The sequence below is a fragment of the Zootoca vivipara genome, chromosome 1, assembly GCF_963506605.1.
Source record: "Zootoca vivipara chromosome 1, rZooViv1.1, whole genome shotgun sequence".
Lineage (NCBI taxonomy): Eukaryota > Metazoa > Chordata > Lepidosauria > Squamata > Lacertidae > Zootoca > Zootoca vivipara.
In genome coordinates, this window is record NC_083276.1 from 72,848,173 (window position 1) to 72,868,182 (window position 20,010).

General features: G+C 43.4%; 1 protein-coding gene across 2 annotated transcripts in view; it reads right to left on the reverse strand.

Annotated features, from left to right (window-relative positions):
• KCNQ1 (potassium voltage-gated channel subfamily Q member 1) overlaps nucleotides 1–20,010 on the reverse strand; it is a 282,319-nt gene that overhangs the window by 42,243 nt on the left and 220,066 nt on the right. The gene's annotated exons all lie outside the window — the stretch shown is intronic.

Here is a 20,010-nt window from a genome sequence, read left to right on the forward strand (position 1 = left end):
CTCCTTGTTTTCCATTGCAGCCTGCCAAACAACAAGCATGCAGGAGTGTAGAAATTCCACTCATAGTGCTGCATTGTGTCAGTAGACATTGTGAAATAACAGTTTACTAGACTAATTTAATATCTGCAGAGAACTCAACTTCTCTCCGAGTTGAAATCAGGAGGTTGGCCACAAGGGAACTATAAACAGCCCGCAAATCCATTCCTTTAACTGTATTGAAATCTAAGTATGGGTCAATGCAAATTCTGAGCACAAGCTTCATCTACTTTTGGGGAAAGTGCTTCTAGGCAAACTTATATTAGACATACTTGGCCAGCAAAGCATTCACTACTGCTCTCATTCTTTCTTTTCGCCAGCATGGCCCAGTTCTTTTTATATAAAGCAACCATACTTCCTTCATTCAGCACTGGAGGAATACAGTATAGTGCCATCAGTTTATGGTTCTTTGTGCAGAACAGGGGCGTAGCCAGGATCAAAACTAGGGGGGGGCAAGCCATGGTCGTTCAGGGGCGGGGCCCCGAAGTGGGAATGTGGGTGGGGCTACAGGGCCAGCTGGCCTGATGATATCGTGGCGGCGGCAGCGGCCACCTTGTGCTTCTGGGGCTGGCAGCATCGGCGGCTACCCTGCTTGGCTGGAGAGGACGGGAGGGTCGGGCAGACGAGAGGGGGTGACAGGGCGGGCGAGGGCGAGGCAAGGCACGGCCGCAGACACGACGGCTCCAAGGCGTTGCTGCATATTAGCATAATATTTCAACCATGTTGTGGGTTCAAGCCCCACCTTAGGAAAAAATTCCTGCATTGCAGGGGGTTGGACTAGATGACCCTTGTGGTCCCTTCCGACTACAATTTTATGATTCTATTGATATATAGCCATAGCATATGCATCATTCTGCTTTCTTGAATTGTCCTACTCCTAGGCATAGCAGCCAACTCCTAGAGGCCTAGGTGCATCTCCCCCCCCCCCCAATTACTGGTAAATACAGTGGTACCTCGGGTTACGAACGCGATCCGTTCCGGGTCGCAGTTCGTAACCCGAAAAGTTCGTAACCCAAAAAGGGCCCGAACCGCCGCTTTGCGCATGCGCAAAGCGCTATTTCCGCTATTTTTGCGCTTTGCGCATGCGCAAAGGCGTGCGGCGCTTCTGCGCACGCGCACACGGCGAAAATACTTCCGGGTTTGCGAAGTTCGTAACCCGGGTTGTTCGTAACCCGAGGTGTTCGCAACCCGAGGTACGACAGTACTGTATTTTAAAAAGTCACCCCCCCATGTTGATGGGCTTTCTATGTGGGGCTTTTCTGCCCCCACGTATTTTATTAAGGATGGAAGAGGGAAGGAAGGAAGAAATAGAGAGAGGGATAACTCATATTTGTGGGTGCCTCTGGGTGATGCTGTGATGCTGGAACTCTGCAGTAAGAGGACGGGAGGGTCGGGCAGGCGAGAGGGGGTGGCAGGGCGGACAAGGGCGAGGGAAGGCACGGCCGCAGTCACGACAGCTCCGAGGTGTTGCTGCATATCAGCATAATATTTCAACCATGTCGTGGGTTCAAGCTCCACCTTGGGAAAAAGATCCTGCATTACAGGGGGTTGGACTAGATGACCCTTGTGGTCCCTTCCGACTACAATTCCATGATTCTATTGATATATTACCATAGCATATGCATCAATCTGCTTTCTTGAATTGTCCTAGGCATAGCAGCCAACTCCTAGAGGCCTAGGTGCCGCCCCCCCCAATTACTGGTAAATACTGTATTTTAAAGAGTCACCCCCCCCATGTTGATGGGCTTTCTATGTGGGGCTTATCTGCCCCCCCGTATTTTATTAAGGACGGAAGAGGGAGGGAAGGAAGGAAGAAATAGAGAGAGGGATAACTCACATTTGTGGGTGCCTCTGGGTGACGCTGTGATGCTGGAACTCTGCAGCAAGAGGAAGATACTGGTACGCCTGTACAGGAGCCTTGCAAGCAGCTTTCTCTCTGCTTGATTTCCAGCAGGCACGTCCAACAGGTAGATTGTGATCTACCAGTAGATCACTGGATGTCTGTGGTAGATCACTGCTAGATCACTGGCACCCCTAAAAAAAGCTCACCCAAAATTTTCCTCCTCCCTAAAAAAAGCTGAACTATGACCTGAAGCCCTAAACAAAAATGGGCCTCCCTTCCTCCTAAAAGAAGCTCAACAAGTTTGACCTAAACTCAAAAAAACAGGGCTTCCCTTCCTTAAAAAAACTCAACAGCTTTGACCTGAATCCCCCAAAAGGGGGTAGATCACTCCCAGTTTTTAACTGTGAGTAGATCAGAGTCTCTTGGGAGGTGGCCACCCCTGATTTACAGTATACAGATGCAGGAGGAGGGGCAGACTGGAACACCTCTGCTTTTTATAAACATCACTGTGTCTATCAAAAGCTATAGCCCCCCCTTTTCTTATTCATTTCCTTTTAGCCTTGCAGAGCCACCTTAGTCAATGCACCCTCATTAAATCGCCAATAGAACTCTTAATGCGATCCCTGAATGCTCATTAACAACTACCACTGAAGAACAATAGGGTGAATTGGTCAGCTATCAAACCTTGCCTGAAGGGATTAGGGATTTTCTGCTCCATTGTCTTAACTGCTTAAGTACCGGTAGCCACTTTGCTTTATTTATTTGATGTGTTTTTGTTACAGCTGTGTTCCCGCCCCCCCCCAGCAAGTGGAGAGCTGCTCTCGCTAAAGCAAAGCCCTTTCCACTTCAGTTTTTGGAGGGGAAAAGTGCTGGTTATGGTCTGTAAAATACAATAATTTTTTGCTTCTAGGGGGGGGCAGCTGCCCCCTCCTGCCCCCCTGCCTACGCCCATGGTGCAGAAGAAAGAAATGTCCCTCTCTCTGAACTCTTATGTAAGGACTCTTGCTTAGCATGAATTTGTTTCTATCAGAGTTTTCTAGCTTCAGAAATTGAAGTCACACCTACCTGTAGGGTGTGTGAAGAAACCAGTGAGGGTTTTGGGGCCATGAGGCAAGAGAAGAAAAATGAAGCTTCTTGAGTTTGAAGAGAGAGAGAAAGAGAACCGATATTTTTCTTTTTTAGCTATCCTGCAAGAAGCAGTCTGGGGAGCGTAAAGTAAAAAGGTTGCTTTTGTTGATGAACAGCAGTATATCTCATCTTGCCCAATTTGCACATTATTTACAAGTGATGTAGATATTACAAACACAACTTAAGGCTCCAGTATCCCCCCCCAAAACAAGGAAACTAAACTAAAAAGCTGCCCCAAGAATTTCCTACTGTTTGGGGGGAGGTGTAGGAGCATGGAACAATAGTATGGATCTCCATTTGTCAAAAAAAAAAAAGGCAGGGTCTGGATATCTGGGAAAGGAATAAGGGAATGTAATACACTTCCTCACTCTTATCTTTTGGCTGCTGTGCTGAGCACAAAGGTAATTAGCATAAGGTCAGCAGATGTGTAAAAGGAGGAACAGTATGGGATAGGGAAGTCTACACCCACTGGATGTTGAGCTGGGATGAATTAAAGTCATCATCCAAGAGTGGAAATCTGTCCTCTGCCATGTGAGTTCATCAACTAACTAGAGTTTGACAAAAATAAAACACCCACCCAACTACCCACCCACACCCCAGAGAGAAAATCAAAAGAGGCAGGGAATGTATCCAACCTGCTTTCCTTTAGCTTATGAACAAAGCAACAACCCAACTGTGGACCATGTGACCTCAACAGAAACTAGAAAGCCCCCTGTTCTGCATCCATAAGCAAAGAAGTGAGAATGCAATATGACTTGCTTTCAGACTGTAGCTCAGTGGTAGAGCATATGTTTTGCATGCAAAAGGTATCAGGTTAAATATCAGGCATCTTCAGGTTGGATAGAGAAGGAGCCCTGGCATTGCTTTGGAGAGCTCCAACCAAGCATAGACAACATTGAGTTAGATAGACCAATAGTGTAAGTCAGCTTCCTATGTTCCTACATTAAAATTCAATGTGCTGTATCATCTGCAGAATTTCTCTCTGTTACACGACAAAAATATTCTTCCCAATTCCACGAAGCTTATTGTCTGTCCTTTTGGGGAGTAAAGAACAGTGTGCTTTCAGAGTGCAACAGATGCAGACTACAACAGATGCAGGACCATAACTTGAAAACCTGATAGGTAAGACTTCAATAGGTGAAGTGGCATTGCACCTCCTCCAGCTGTTAAGCTTTTATACGTACATTAACCCTGATACAGAAAAGGTTTCAAACTAGCAGAAATGTATAGATGTTCCTATATATTTCCACTACTCTTGATACACACACACACACACACGATTTTCAGTAAGTAAGTACAATTGGGGACCAAATGTGAGGTGTTGTTGGGCTAGCCTGCAGTTAGAATATTTTATAGTCCACCTAATGCCTGGCTAAAAACTGTGGTATAAATGTGAAGCAGGCTATTAATAAGAGTTAATTTGTTTTCATATTTTAAATAGCTGTAAATAATTAAATATAGTGATTTCCCCCCCCCCTTAAATCCAGCTTCAGGCTTCTTGAGGACAACCTTAAGAAGGGTTAACAGTGCTGGGAGTTTACTGTATTAGTCCCACTTGAATTTGACATAAAACTGTTTTCATAGCACAACTGAATACCAGCATTTTTGCGGTTACACTCAGATGTTTTTAACTATATTGGATTTAACCCGCAATGTACTCAGAAAGATATTTCCATTGTTTCAGCCAGCTTTGGATTAAACTGTGGCACACCAAGCCCTGTTGTGTTTATATACGTTGGTATCATTCTTACAGGGCAAAGAAAATTAGATTCTGTAAGTTGTTAGAAAGAATAATAGAAATTAATTCCTATCCACAAAACGTTATCGCAAGATCAGTTACTATATATTGACTCTATTTATCTGCGAGAGAAAAGTTTAGAGAGCCAGATTCTGTTCCTATTTACACTTGGTGTAACTTCCACCATTATAGCATGGTAAAAGAGGATAGAATTGATGCTTCTATAAAGTAACACTACAGGCACTCCAAGGTGCACAGTTCTGTGGGTAACTCACACTCAAATCATCTCTATATGATTATCCTGGTGCAGAGGGAAGAATGTTTGCTTGGAAATGCCAAGTGTCAGCACAAGCCTGGAGGAAGGTCTAGACCAGATGTTTCTTGAACTACAACTCCCATCATCCCTGACCACTGGCCAGGCTGGCTATAAATGATGGGAGCTGTAAGTCCAACAACACCTGGGGCCCCAAGGCTGAGAAAGGCTGGTCTAGGGTTACTGTGATAATGTTTGCATGAAGTGTCATCAGATAATTGGTTCATCTAGCCTAGGCATCCCCAAACTTCGGCCCTCCAGATGTTTTGGACTACAATTCCCATCTTCCCCGACCACTGGTCCTGTTAGCTAGGGATCATGGGAGTTGTAGGCCAAAACATCTGGAGGGTCGCAGTTATGGGATGCCTGATCTAGCCTAGTATTATCTACTCTGAGTGGCTGCTTCTGTTCACCTTCTGAGGAAGATTTCTTCCTCAGCCTTGATACCTAGGTTCCTTTAACGGAAAATGCCAACGATTGAATGTGGGACCTTATGCAGGCAAGTAAAGCATGATAGGGATCCTTCCATCAGCCTCAGCTAGCATGGACAATGGTCAGGGCTGGCAGGTGGTAGCACAAAACTTCTAGAAGACACTAGTTTGAGGAAGGCAGCATACCAACTGGTTCTTTCTGAGCAGCGCTAGGGCTCAGAACCACACCTTGAGAACTCCTGTAGGGCTGCCATTTCCGGGATTTCAAAGGCGGAATTGATGTCTGATGGGAATTTCTGAAAGGTGGTGCTTTGTCCTGGATCTTAGGAAAGTCAATTGAAAAATCGAGTGTCGGGGTATCCTGGTTTTTACTTTTTGAAATATGGTAACCCTATGTAACAGTTACTTGCTCATGCTATTCTTTATTAACCTATTGTTAATTATTAAAACAGCTTGTGTTTGCACCTGAAAGCTATATACAGTACCTTTAAAAAATAGCAGACTTTAAGGATTACATCATTAGCGTTGATAAACTGTATCCTCAACAGAATGATTTATGGTGGGCTCTGTGTCACCCATGAATCAAATCAACACTACTTGGCTGAGCCTGAAGATTCTGAACTAATTCAAAATATCTTAAATATTGCATGAACTGAATTAGCAGCTAAATGAAAAAAAAAGCAGTGATTTTTTTACTGTTAAATGTTGGTCATTTGGTTAGATGGCAAAATTAACCTATTTCGTAAGATTTTCTTAGGAAAGTTGTTACTGACATTTGGCCATTCATTTGGTGCTGGAAAAAATTTGTACATTCTCAGTAACTCACAGATACCATCTCCTTTGCTTGGTATTTTACTGTATATGCATAAAATCTTCTTGTTGCCAGATCAAGCTGATTTACTGTACAAAAAAATGAAAAGCAGAAGTAATAATAATCTATAATTGCCATACGAAAGAATTGTTTTGCTGCAAAAATCTTTCTTCTATTCTTTTCAGAGAAAAAACGTACTCCTTAGGGCAGAGACAGACAACTGGCAGCCTATAGCCAGTATCAGGCTTCTGATAAAATTTTGTCCAGCACCTACTGCTAATGCCTAAAGCTGAGAATACAAGGGAAGATGATATGCAATTGACAGAGGGAGGCTATAAACTGCCTAATAACAATGTACACATTTGCTTTCTCAAGTAAAAAGAGGAAGAATGGTAGCAGGATAGATGGTTCCTGTTTTAAACTGAAACATTGCACATTACCTGCAGTAAAAACCTTCCCTGCACTCTGTTTGTAACCATCTTAAGATAGATTGTTACAAATTGCAGATGCTACCTCAACTTTTCTAACCTTTTGGTTTTGCTTAACATTCAACTTGAATGAGAGCACCAACAGAGGCATTGTCTAACTGTGGCATTTGTATTTCCTCCAAGTGTACTGATTTTGTGTCCAAAACTGATGTGTGTATCTGTGTGTAATTTACCATTGCAGTTAAATGCTGGGTGGGTGCCGGACACAGAATATTTCACATGTAAGATATGCACTGCAGCACATTTCAAATACTAAGGAAACACGGGAAAACCAGCAGTGTAGATACATATGCATCACATGACCTCTATTGTCAGTCTAATGAAGTACAGTGGTACCTCACAGTTTAAGTACACAATTGGTTCCGGAAGTCTGTACTTAACCTGAAGCATACTTAACCTGGAGCGAACTTTCCTATTGAAAGTAATGGAAAGTGGATTAATCCGTTTCAGACGGTCTGCGGAGTACTTAAACTGAAGCGTACTTAACCTGAAGCGAACTTTCCCATTGAAAGTAATGGAAAGTGGATTAATCCATTCCAGAGGGGTCCGCGAAGTACTTAAACTGAAAGTACTCAAACCGGAGCATACTTAAACCGAGGTATGACTGTACTTCAGCTTGAACTTCACAGTTAGAAAGTACAAGTTTTTTGGGGTCTCATAACACTAGATTCAACTACAACGTATTATGACTCTTGATTCCCCCACCTGATGAACTTGGATTTTAACCTTAGCCAGAGAAGAATCCCTTCTACTTATCAACAACAAACTGTAGGAGACAGTCTCCCACATCACATCTTTGCTGCCAGGCTGTAAATAGACCCAGGGAAATATAGTTTTTGCTAATTACTTCTGTGGTGGCAGTAGCCATGTGGAAAACTACATTTCCCAAGAGTTGTCTGTGTCCTTCTGGCCTGGAACTGGAGAGAGAATGGCTTGTTGTCAGAGTGCTATCACTGGCCATACCAGCTGAACAAATGGGGTTGAATGGAATAGTGAAGAGCTTTCAGGAACTGGCCTGTGTGTTGGGAGAAAGAGGCTGCTTAGCTGGGTTTGGATGCTCATGGAGGTGGAGCAGACAAATTCAGATAGGATCAAAAACAAGTTGGACTATTTCCCAATATTGCAGAAAATAGCTTGACATTTCTGAGGTACTCCAATGTAGGCCAGGGGAAGAGTGTTCATCGCTAGCTGCCATAGGACACAATCCATGAATCATAATAGCTTCTTTCATTTAGATAGGGTCTGTGGCTTGTCTAGTTATACTGCAGACGCTCAATTCAGTCCTCAGATGTTTTACAAAAGTTGCCCCTGACAGAAGGAGCTCACTAGGCAGAATGTACTCTGCTCCGAGTATCTTATTTTCTTTAAGGGTTTCTTCTTCATATCTCCTTCTTTGAGATAGGAAATTACAATTATTAACCCCAATCGCCAAATGGGAAATGAAAGGATGCTAAGGGCACATCTGGTCAGCAGCTTCTGAACTTCTCACTTGAGCACGTTTGCACAAATGTGGAAGAGGAGAAGTGCAAGGGCCTCTCTCCTTGAGCCACTTCCTGTGCTCATCAAAGGACACTGGCCAAGAGGAATGCAATGGACTCACAAGCTTTCACCATCAGCTGTGTGGATTGTTGGGAAGGGGACCAGCAACATGTGCAGTATTCTGCACTTCTGTCCAGCAGAACTAATCCCTTAAATAAAGTAACTTTTCCAAGATTTAGGAATTCTTAAATGTCAAAGATAAGCCTCTGATCTCTCTAATTTAGGATGATTTAATGCCATGTGTGTCCACTAACCACATAACATGATGTTTGAGTAAGAAGTCTGCACTGTAAACATTTGCAACTAACACTGCCGTATGATTGTGTTTTTGCCACATACTTGCTGTGTGGTTACTAAATGTGTACAGTATGAAATCATCCCTTAGGCAGCTGATGGAAGTCCAAATGAAGGTGGACAGTTATATGCATTAATAGAAATGATGGTTTTCATCACCAAGAAAGAGAACAAAAGGAGACACCAATTTGAAAATAGTACTTTATATGTATAGGTGCACATTTATAAATACTATAATTTAAGTAGAAATATGACACATCTTTAATGGAATGAAATCTTTAATGGAATTAAAGAACCTTTTAATGAGGGTGAAAGAGGAGAGTGCAAAATACGGTCTGAAGCTCAACATCCAAAAACTAAGATCATGGCCACTGGTGCCATCACCTCCTGGCAAATAGAAGGGGAAGAAATGGAGGCAGTGAGAGATTTTACTTTCCTGGGCTCCTTGATCACTGCAGATGGTGACAGCAGTAACAAAATTAAAAGACGCCTGCTTCTTGGGAGAAAAGCAATGAGAAACATAGACAACATCTTAAAAAGCAAAGACATCACCTTGCTGACAAAGGTCCGTATAGTTAAAGCTATGGTTTTCCCAGTAGTGATGTATGGAAGTGAGAGCTGGACCATAAAAAAGGCTGATCGCCGAAGAATTGATGCTTTTGAAATTTGGTGCTGGAGGAGACTCTTGAGAGTCCCATGAACTGCAAGAAGATCAAACCTATCCATTCTTAAGGAAATCAGCCCTGAGTGCTCACTGGAAGGACAGGTCCTGAAGCTGAGGCTCCAATACTTTGGCCACCTCATGAGAAGAGAAGACTCCCTGGAAAAGACCCTGATGTTGGGAGAGATGGAGGGCACAAGGAGAAGGGGACGACAGAGGACGAGATGGCTGGACAGTGTTCTTGAAGCTACAAACATGAGTTTGACCAAACTGTGGGAGGCAGTGGAAGACAGGAGTGCCTGGCGTGCTATGGTCCATGGGGTCACGAAGAGTCGGGCACGACTAAATGACTAAACAACAACACAACAACATGACACACCTCACCACTTGGGGGAAGACATCACGTGACTTGCCTGCTTGCTCAGTCTGCTGACTGGGTACTGCTAATGGTGACAGGCAACTTCAAGGCTTTTTCTCATTAAATCAGACTTGGAGCAGCCAGCCCTTTTAACAGAGGATGCCTTCATAACAGAGGGCTGCCCTCTGCAAAGTAGGACTCACGGCCACTCTAGTTCAAACCACTGCAATATTCCATTTGTGAATCGGAGCCACTAGTCCAGCTCAGTTCAACTGCCTTGCAAAGTAAACTCAAACTTGCAGTATAGGACTTAAAATCAGCTTTAGATACATCTTCAAGCACCTTCCTGAACCAAGGCAGCATATTTAAATGTTAGCTTCAAATGCACGTGCTGCATACTGTGTGAATAAATGCTTAGAGAGCATCAGACAGTTTGTACTTTTGTGGTATTCCATGCTGCTGCAGGGATAACTCTTTGTTTTTAAATTTTTATCACAACCATAAAGAAGGTGAATCAGATTGGCTGTAAAATGGGAACTGATACAATCTGAGGGTTTTGTATGGCCCATATAAGTTAACAAAAGGAAACATTTTCTAAAAATCATTTGAGTCATCGTTATTGAAATACAGCTGCTCTGTTATGACAAAGGATGCAGAACTAGGTAAACTCTTGTACTGCAAAGGAAACAAACGAGCAACAAGCACTTTCCTTATCTCTCTCTTTGATTGCATTGTTTCTCCCAATGAAGAATTTCACAAAATCCACAGCCCTCTGCTGGCACTGCGGAGAATTTTCTACGTGGAAAAGATTTTTAAAAGCTGAAGCTTGTCCAATATTACTTCTTGACACTGGCATCATATGAGAGAGTTCTCGTTCGGAAAAATGACAATATACAGAAGTAATCGGATCTCCAGATAATTCTACATAGTATTATGGCCTGAAGCAAGAGCTAACTCTGTAATGAGATAGCTTGTATAAGAATGGGGGAGTAGGAGGCTGAGGAAAGGGGATGATGGCAGACTTGTAGGTTAGTTGTTAAGGGATGCATTGATAGACCTTAAAATAAGTTTGAGCTAAGTCTGCTTTATAAATTGATGCAACAATATTCAATTTAAAAGCACTTCCACAGCAGTGGGGGGTGGGAAGAGTCACTCTAAAAGCAACAAAAATAAGAGCAGAATTAAAACAGATCACGCTCCATGTTAACAATTCAGCATCATGAAAAATGAAAACAGCTTCACCTGTTATCAAAAGGAAGAGAAAGTAGACACAAGGTGAACTCTTTGGCTACAGCATTCTATGGGAAAGGCAGATGTTTGAGAAGACCCTCAGGTAGTGAGGGTCTCTGAAGTTGACCTGGCTGTATGGGCAGGATAATGCTGTATTTTATTATTTACTTTATTAATATACTGTACTTGTATCTTACCGCAGGGACATTTAAAATTACAGCTTCATAAAAGCAACAACGTAAGACATACAACCAGGACATACAAACCATGCATAAAAATGCATTGTAATAGGTCTCCCAGCCATGAGAGGTTTTCAAGGTAAGCATCAGCACCTTCAATTGGACATGGAAACGCAGCAAGAACCAATGCAGTGGCCCAGCCCAGTTAGCAGCCATCTTTTGAACTAACCTCAGCTTCTGACGCGGGTGGCGCTGTGGGTTAAACCACAGAGCCTAGGGCTTGCCGATCAGAAGGTCGGCAGTTCGAATCCCCGCAACGGGTTGAGCTCCTGTTGCTCGGTCCCAGCTCCTGCCAACCTAGCTGTTCGAAAGCACGTCAAAGTGCAAGTAGATAAATAGGTACCGCTACAGCGGGAAGGTAAACGGCGTTTCTGTGTGCTGCTCTGGTTCACCAGAAGCGGCTTCGTCATGCTGGTCACATGACCTGGAAGCTGTACGCCGGCTCCCTCGGCCAATAACACGAGATGAGCACTACAACCCCAGAGTCGGTCATGGCTGGACCTAATGGTCAGGGGTCCCTTTGCCTTTACCCAACTTCTGATTAGTCTTCTGAGACAGTCACACATATTATTACACATTGTAGTAATCTGGAGGTTCACAGAGTGCAGCACATGGTAGCCAAACTATCCGTCATAGCAGCTTTAACTGGTGGAAAATGATCTGTGTCATGAACGCTACTTGGGCATCTAGAAACAAAACTGCAGCACACCCCAGTGATGAACTTCTTTTTTTTTTTAACCATGACTGCAACCCTGTCCAGAACAGACTTAAGACTACCTTACCAGACAGATGATCTTCCTACCAAAACTGTTACTATGTTGGATGGATTGAGCTTCACTTGTTTGGCCCATATACAGAACATTAATGATGCCAAATACTAATTTAGCAAATTCACTTCAGCACCTGGATCCAATGTAAAGGAGAAGTAGAGTTGGTATCATCAGCATATTGCTTACTCAAATCCCCAGTTGACCTCACTCAGTGGCTTCATGTAGAAGTTAACAAGCAGGGGGCTGGGGGGGAGGCATAATCCCTGTTTTAATCATGTGTATTATAGGATAACTGTATAAATAATCCACTCCCTTAGATATGGTATACATAAAACAAATGGCACTGCAGAAGACATAGCTCTCATGCTTGCCTTACTGGAGCACGAGAAGATTTCAAACATTTTATTAAAACAGCTACATCTGTACTCTCGAAGCTTCAGGCAACAGGGAGTCAGCTGCTATTTATCTTTTGGTTTCTTGTAAAGAATTCACACTAGTCTCTCAGTTAAATCATTTTCCCTGTACTACCAGTACAGGAAATTAACTATAAATGAGCAATAAAAACAAATCATTCAGTTACAATTTTCCATTGATATTACTTTCCAATTTTAGAACATTTAGGAAAGGAAATATAGATCAAAATTCAGCTTACAATATATTAGCAAACTGATCCCTTAATTATAGTCTTTCCTGTTTTAACAAACACCAACCATAAGGCATTTGTCACTTATTTTACTGAGAGTGTTTTTGGTTGGAACCATTCACTTGATTGCTGCTGCAAAGTACTGAAGTTATACTTACTGAGAGACCAGTTTCATCTACAAACAAAAAACAAACCATTGTTTTCTGGCAGATGCAATACAATGAAGAGAAACTGGATGGGATTTCTCCTGTGCCAAAAGGCCAGTCCTCTTGAAAACACTGTTAAGTTCCTAGTTGTCCAGATCTGTGAAATTCTGCCACCTTTTAAAATGATTAAAGCAGGGGTGGGGCACCTCAGCCCTGAACCCAAATGTGGCCTACCGTACCTCCCTATCTGGCCCTCAGGACTCTCTCCCAAGGGCAAGGCCCCTCTTCCAGACCATACTGGCCCCACTCCACACCCTCCTCAAGTGCTTCTGCTTGGAATGTGTCCTTGACCTGAGATAATGCCTCTCACTTGCCTGGATGGAGTGCATACCCTCCAGCATTTCTCCGACAAAAATGGGGATGTCCTAAGGAAAAGTGGGACATTCCAGGATCAGATCAGAAACTGGGATGTCCCTGGAAAACGGAACACTTGGAGGGTCTGTGCGCGGAATGTGTACTGTGTGTGCGCACGCAGAAACCTCTGACTTTTCCATGGTTGGAATGTAGCCTACTGTAAAAAGGTAAGAGGTTGGTGTACATTACTTCACCCACTTTTGTCACTGGTTCCACCCAACCCCAGCAACGCAGCTCTCCAAAGCCTGCCCATGAAGGAATGTAGCACACAGGCGGAAGACACCAAACAAACTTTTCCACCCTGGTTTAAAGAGAGAACAACCAACAACCCATGCCTCTGTTACCCACACATCAGATCCAGTTGCGGAATTTATGAAAGCCAAGACCCAAGTGAAAACTAAGTACCTTGGTGTAGTGAGAGAGAGAGAGGGGTTAATAATCTATATTGTGACTGTCCTCAAGAACACAGGAAACTAATAGATGTAGCCATGTTTTCTCTTGCTTGTACTAAGTTTTAGTGGCATTAGGGGGGGGGAATCTTAAAAACCATTAAATACTAGAGTTCTCATGCAATTCTCTTTCACCTGTGGATAGCCATTGATAACTAGGATGGGCTACAGCTGGATCTGACAATGAGACCCCTCCCCTGCCTTTGACATGCACCTCTGCAACACAGGGACAAAATAACTTCTCTGGGCAAGAGGGTACTTAGGTGGTTGCCAAGCTGTAGAGGTAAAAAGGAGAGTAAGTTTTGGGGTGCAGGGAAGATGCTTCCTTGTGACACTTTTCTACAGGGGCTGCTGCAGACATTTAAACTCATTTATGTATAAGAGAGTCGTACAACCCAGTACTAAACACATTTACTCTGAGTCAGTCTCACTCAGTTCATTGAGTTCTCCTTGTTCAGCATGCTTTGAACTGCATATCAAATACCTGCCACCAGTAGCCTTTTTCTCCATCAAGATTTGCTGACTACATTAAAGCCTTACATTCATTAACAAAATACACACTCTTCTCTCCATAGAGTATTTTAAGACAAAGTGCTATTGAATTTACACTGATGCCCACAAAAAAAAGAGAAAACAGTAACTTAGTATGAAAGTTTGTTCAATTAGAGTTCCAATACTAATCGACAACTCAACTTAAAGTGTGTTTCCAACAAATATGTTTTGCTAACAAGGCTGACTTCTATTGTTTAAATTAGCACAGCCTTAAAATGAAACTTTTGCCCCTTTATTTTGTCAGATGTAAGGAAAATTGGGAGTCTGTAGCCATTGTTCTGAAGCCGAGCTTGTTAATGAAACAAAAGCCTGTTTTTTTCCAGTCAGTACTGTTTGTGCATTTACCCCATGACATCTACTTGGAGTCATTCCCAGAATAAAATAAAAAAATAAAAAAGGCTAAACACACTCTTAGTATTTGCTTACTACAGCATAAAAGCACTTCTTAGTTACCAGCTCTTTTTGGCAGCCTTTATTTAGTCTGTGACATCAAAGTGTATAATATTCTCATGAGAATGAAAAACAACAGATAAATATCATACAAACTGTGCCATTCTGATATTTTATCCCACTGTAGTCAATGGAAACCCCGTTAAAGTTAAATGAATGTTACTTTAATGAACTTTAGTGGGCTTTGAATCGGGTCCACTGATAGCCATTCTACATCCTGGGAAATATTCTCGTATCTGAGCTGAAATACATAACTGTAGTAAGCCAGAGAACAAATTTAGCTTTCTGCAGAAACCTCCCATTCAGTTTTCTTGACAGGCCATTCAATGCTGCCCATGCAAATCCTCTCAGATGAACCTACTGCAGATTTCTCTTGTGGGCACGTCTCTCCCCCTACCCCTCATTTTACTGGAATCTGGACTGTGGCCCAGTATAGCCTCACAACAGTTTCTAAGCAAAACCAAGATGGAGACTGACTGTATATCATTAGTTACTGTGTGGGCAGGTCAAAAATCAGCAGATACTGGTGCTTTGTGCCCTTGCAGGAACTAAGTTTTCTATTAGGAGCATTCCTAAGAACAACCTCTTCCTCATCCAACCCAAAGTCCTGTACAGTATCATGGCAATTTATAGCATTGTGGGGCTGTGGACACCTTTGTCTTTAGCTTCTGATAACTACCTGCCTGTGATACGGGGCTTTGTCTGATTAGTTCTCCATTAAGCAGAAGCTGCCACTTTGGCACGCCACCAAAACCCAAGGGAATTGCCAAGTGCTGGGGGAGCGGGGGAGGGGAGTTACTGGCTGGCTGCCACAAATGCTATTTTCATGCGAATGACCCTCAGCTGGCCTGCAGGGGAGGATGAGGTCTGTTTGCCCATAGACACCAGAATGTAGAGGCAAGATAATTTCTTGATGGCAAAAAAAAAAAAGAATCACAGTTTTATTAAGATATGCTCTGCAGTGGGATAAAAGTGCTCTTATTTCTCTCCCTTCCCCAGTGCTACTAGTGACAAATCATACTTCTCCTGTCCCATCTCAAGCCCTGGCTTGAGCCCTGGCATTGTTCAAAGAGCCAGCTGCTGTAATGCAGCTCTCCTGATGGGAACGGGAGTCCCAGCACATCCGGAAGTTGGGGAAGGCCCATGTAATGAACAGTATCTAGCAGCATAGAGTAAACGGACAAAGTACTTTCTTCCCACAACCAATAAGAATCTAAGGAGTGTGCACTGGTTAGTACGGCAGCGAATAGGAGGGGGGTTGTGCCAGTTAGCAACTCCCACCCTTAAAAGACAAGAGTAAGTCTAGCTCCCACTGGCTGTTCTGCGTCATGCAGGTGATACGAATGAAGCTGAGCTCTGGCTTCCCACCTCCCCACTTCCTGCCAGACCACCCCCAAAACAAGTCCCTCTCAGTTGCTATGCAAGAGGATGGAAGGAGTCTGTTTGGGTTTACTTACACTGGGCACAGGGCACAGAATCTGAATGACATGATTTAATAAAGGAGAGAAAGGTTGGTTGACCAAGGGCCAGATGCAATGAAGTAGGTGTGTGAAATATACTCGGAGTCGAGAGTGAATTTCATGCTCTTTATTCAGCTCATAGTCATCCAGGAGAAGAAGAGAAGAATGCTCTTTTCCCAAAACCATCTGCTTATATACATTATTTACACAATGGGCCTTGCGTGATTGGCTACTTCAAGGCTACAACTGTGGGCCAATCAGGTTGTGGATTGACTTCTGCCTGCAGCCTGATTGGCTGCTCCTACAGGCCAATCAGGTTGCAGATTCACTTCTACCAGCCGCCTGATTGGCTACTCCTGCAGGCCAATCAGGTTGCAGATTCACTTCCACCTGGAGTTGGATTGGGTAGCTCCTGCGGACCAATCAGACTGCTGATTCTGAATCCTATTGTTCTAGGATTCAGCTCAGTACATAACAGTGTGCCAGCAGGAGCCAGTGCAATGAATCCTACCAGCACAATGGGACTTTCCCTGCCATGTGCCCCCCCCCATCAGCTCAGAAGGCGAGTCTGGATAATCCCTAGAACAAGCATCCCCAAACTTCGGCCCTCCAGATGTTTTGGACTACAATTCCCATCATTCCTGACCACTGGTCCTGTTAGCTAGGCATAATGGGAATTGTAGTCCAAAACATCTGGAGGGCTGAAGTTTGGGGGTGCCTGCCCCTGACTATTAGGTCTAGTCACGGACGACTCTGGGGTTGAGGCGCTCATCTCGCTTTACTAGCCAAGGGAGCCAGCATACAGCTTCCGGGTCATGCGGCCAGCATGACTAAGCCGCTTCTGGCGAACCAGAGCAGCACATGGAAACACTTTCCAGCTGGAGCGGTACCTATTTAGCTACTAGTACTTGATGTGCTTTCGAACTGCTAGGTGGGCAGGAGCAGGGACCGAGCAACGGGAGCTCACCCCGTCGTGGGGATTCGTACTGCCGACCTTCCGATCGGCAAGCCCTAGGCTCAGTGGTTTAGACCACAGTGCCACCCAGGTCCCTTTGCTATATGGTACACAATGCCATATTCGCAACTGGTTGCACCTTATCAACTGTAAATCAAAGCTTTGACCTACACTCATTCTTGTATAAACATTACTTGTCTACTCTTCATGTAGAAAAACAATACTCTATTCACAGTGTCTGAGCCATCTAGTCTTATATCAGGAATTTTATATGGCATTCTCAATGAGAGAGGGTGTTTTTTTTTACTAACCAGATGACTTGCTTATGGCTTACAGGCTTGCAGAGTTTTCCAATGGAATTGAGCATGACTTTCTGTTTTATTCCAGAGGCATTTGCATTTATCATTTTTGGTTTTAAAAGGTTATTCTTTCCCCAGGTACTGTATGCGTTTACATTCTTCCATAAAGATTTCAAATTACTACTAGTAAGTCACAGAATGTGGAAAAGCAAACAGTTTTAATGGATACACTAACCTATGCTGTCTTTCTTCTTTCACCCGTAGGGTCAACAGAGATTTACAAATGGCCAGTGATTTTTTTTCCTTTTTTAAAAAAAGCACCTTGATTAACCCAACTTTACACTAGAGGAAATATAATTTCTAACCACAGGGGCCCCCACTGCAGTATGTGCAGGGATGGGGTAACATAAGAAACTTATCGTGTATGTTTTCCCATTGGGTTTGAAAAATCAGTATGCAGTTTGTCATTTTGAGAAGGCAAACAGAGAGAAGTAAAATGAGTTAGCAGCCCCATTTTCCACTGCTCTTCTGCTCTCAACTGTACTGCAGATACTTTTCAGCTTTCTCGCCCCCAAACACAGCTGGGGGAAAGAAACATACTAATGCAAGGAACATGCTGCCTGGCTCTTAAAAAGCACCCTGAGGCTTTGCACACACCCATTTACTCTGCGTCCAGTGTATTCCCACTGCTGGTTTGGGAAGTAGTGTACACTCAATGTTAGCCATAATCCAGATCTATCCTATATTCATCCTCTTGTTTCTTATGAAATAGTGTCCCCCCACTTTTCAGCCCATTTCGATCCAATTTAGTGTACACAGCTTTAGATATGTTAGTGCTTTATGTGTTTCACAAGAAAGCCTTCCATGGTGTGCAGAGTTTTCACCCACACCCATGGTATGCACATTTGTTACATTGAATTAGCTCCTGTAGTTAATGTCAAGGATTGCCTGCAGTTCCCTCAAAAGAATCTATAGGCATAGCTGTCAACCCTCCCCTTTTTTGCTGGAAATTCCCTTATTCCAGCGCCGTTTCCCGCTGCTATCCTGGATTGTTAGATATACCGTAGACTGTCCCCGGGACAGGAGAGGCTGCTGCTGATCCCTTATTTTCAAATCCGAAAGTTGACAGCTATGTCTATAGGCCCAAAAGAACATACAAGCTGCTGATTTGTCTGATGGTATTGCGAAAGCATATCTAATTTTGAAGGACGACAAACAAGTAAGAGCAGGATTACAGAAACTCAGATTATAAATCAAGAGCTGATCTTTTGTTGTTACAGGTTTAAAAAGCTGGGAAGTAGCTGAAAGCCTGCAATGCATGGGGAGGACTGCCTTGTTTTTCATTAACATGAGGAAGGAAAGAAAGAAGGAAGGAAGGAGCAGGAAAACTTCTGTTCTTTGATCATTCAACAAGTCAGCAGGCTGATGTTCAGCACTCTGACTTTGGGAAATATGGGATAGAGAGAGAGCAAGAAGAGCTTGTCCCTTGCCCACTCTGCATTTCCAATGGCAAAGCAGTGCACATGACTTTCTCCTGGAGGAGAAAGGGTAGTGTAGGAAGAAATATGACTTCTATTACTGTCCCTTTCCATTATTGTGCCAGTGAGAGGTTCATGTGACTAAATCCTGAGGAACCACTTCTCCCATGAAAATGTATTGTAGGCTAGAGAATATTGAAAAGGAACTAAAGGATGTTAAAAAATAATTATAATTGCACCTTGGTGAAATATGAGAACCCAGCTCTCTTTATTAGAAACCTAAGCCCGATGCACAAGAATTGCTTTCATGACCTCTCTGCCTTTTCTTCTCATTTATTTTCTAGCCATTGTGCAGATGGCTTCCTGTCGGCTCCTATCTCTGCTCCTTCCCACAATACTGGAACTCGGAGTGAATAGTCATTGTTAAAAAAATTAGCTTTGCATATACCCCCCCCCCCCAAAAAAAATCATTACAACTCTCTGACACTCCTGAGCTTGGTAAAACTGGTTAACTCATTTTGTGTCTCATGTACATTTAGGTTTTCATGGCATGAAGAAGAATGAGACAGGACATGGGTTTCAGTTTACTGATTTTATCTTCTGGCAGCAATAGGCAAGAGGACACAAGCTGTTCCATTTGTATAAATATTTCGGCCACCTTCAGCCCAGCATACAGATTAAGCGAAATGGGTTTCCATCACCACTGAATAATCTACACAGTAAGATGTTTCTTAAAGCGGGGTTTTATCATATTTTTTTAAATGGAAAGAATTAAAACACAGGGAAGAAATTTAGCCATTTTTACTTAAGGGAAGCATCATTCTTCATGCCAGTGACACGGGTTCCATCCTGAGAGGAGCAAGCATAGTTTCTCCAATCCAATAAGGACAAATACAAACATACTTAACACCCCCCCCCCCCAATTTTATATGGTGTGCTGGGAAAGAGGATAACTTGGGGGGGGGGGGAATCCCGCCACAAGGCAGAAGAAGGGGGATGTCTGTGCTTGGAGGAGATGGGTCTTTAGCACTTGCCAACTGAGGTTCAGAGAAGGGGAGGTGTAAATTTGAAAATGAACCTCTTCTTGGGTTTTTGTCAGACAAGAGGCAAAGATTACCTTGAACACTGGGGGACATGTTGGAGCTTAGGTAAAGGTAAAGGACCCATGGGGTTGCGCCACTTATCTTGCTTTCAGGCCGAGGGAACCGGCGTTTGTCTACAGACAGCTTTCTGGGTCATGTGGCCAGCATGACTAAACCGCTTCTGGTGCAACGGAACACCGTTA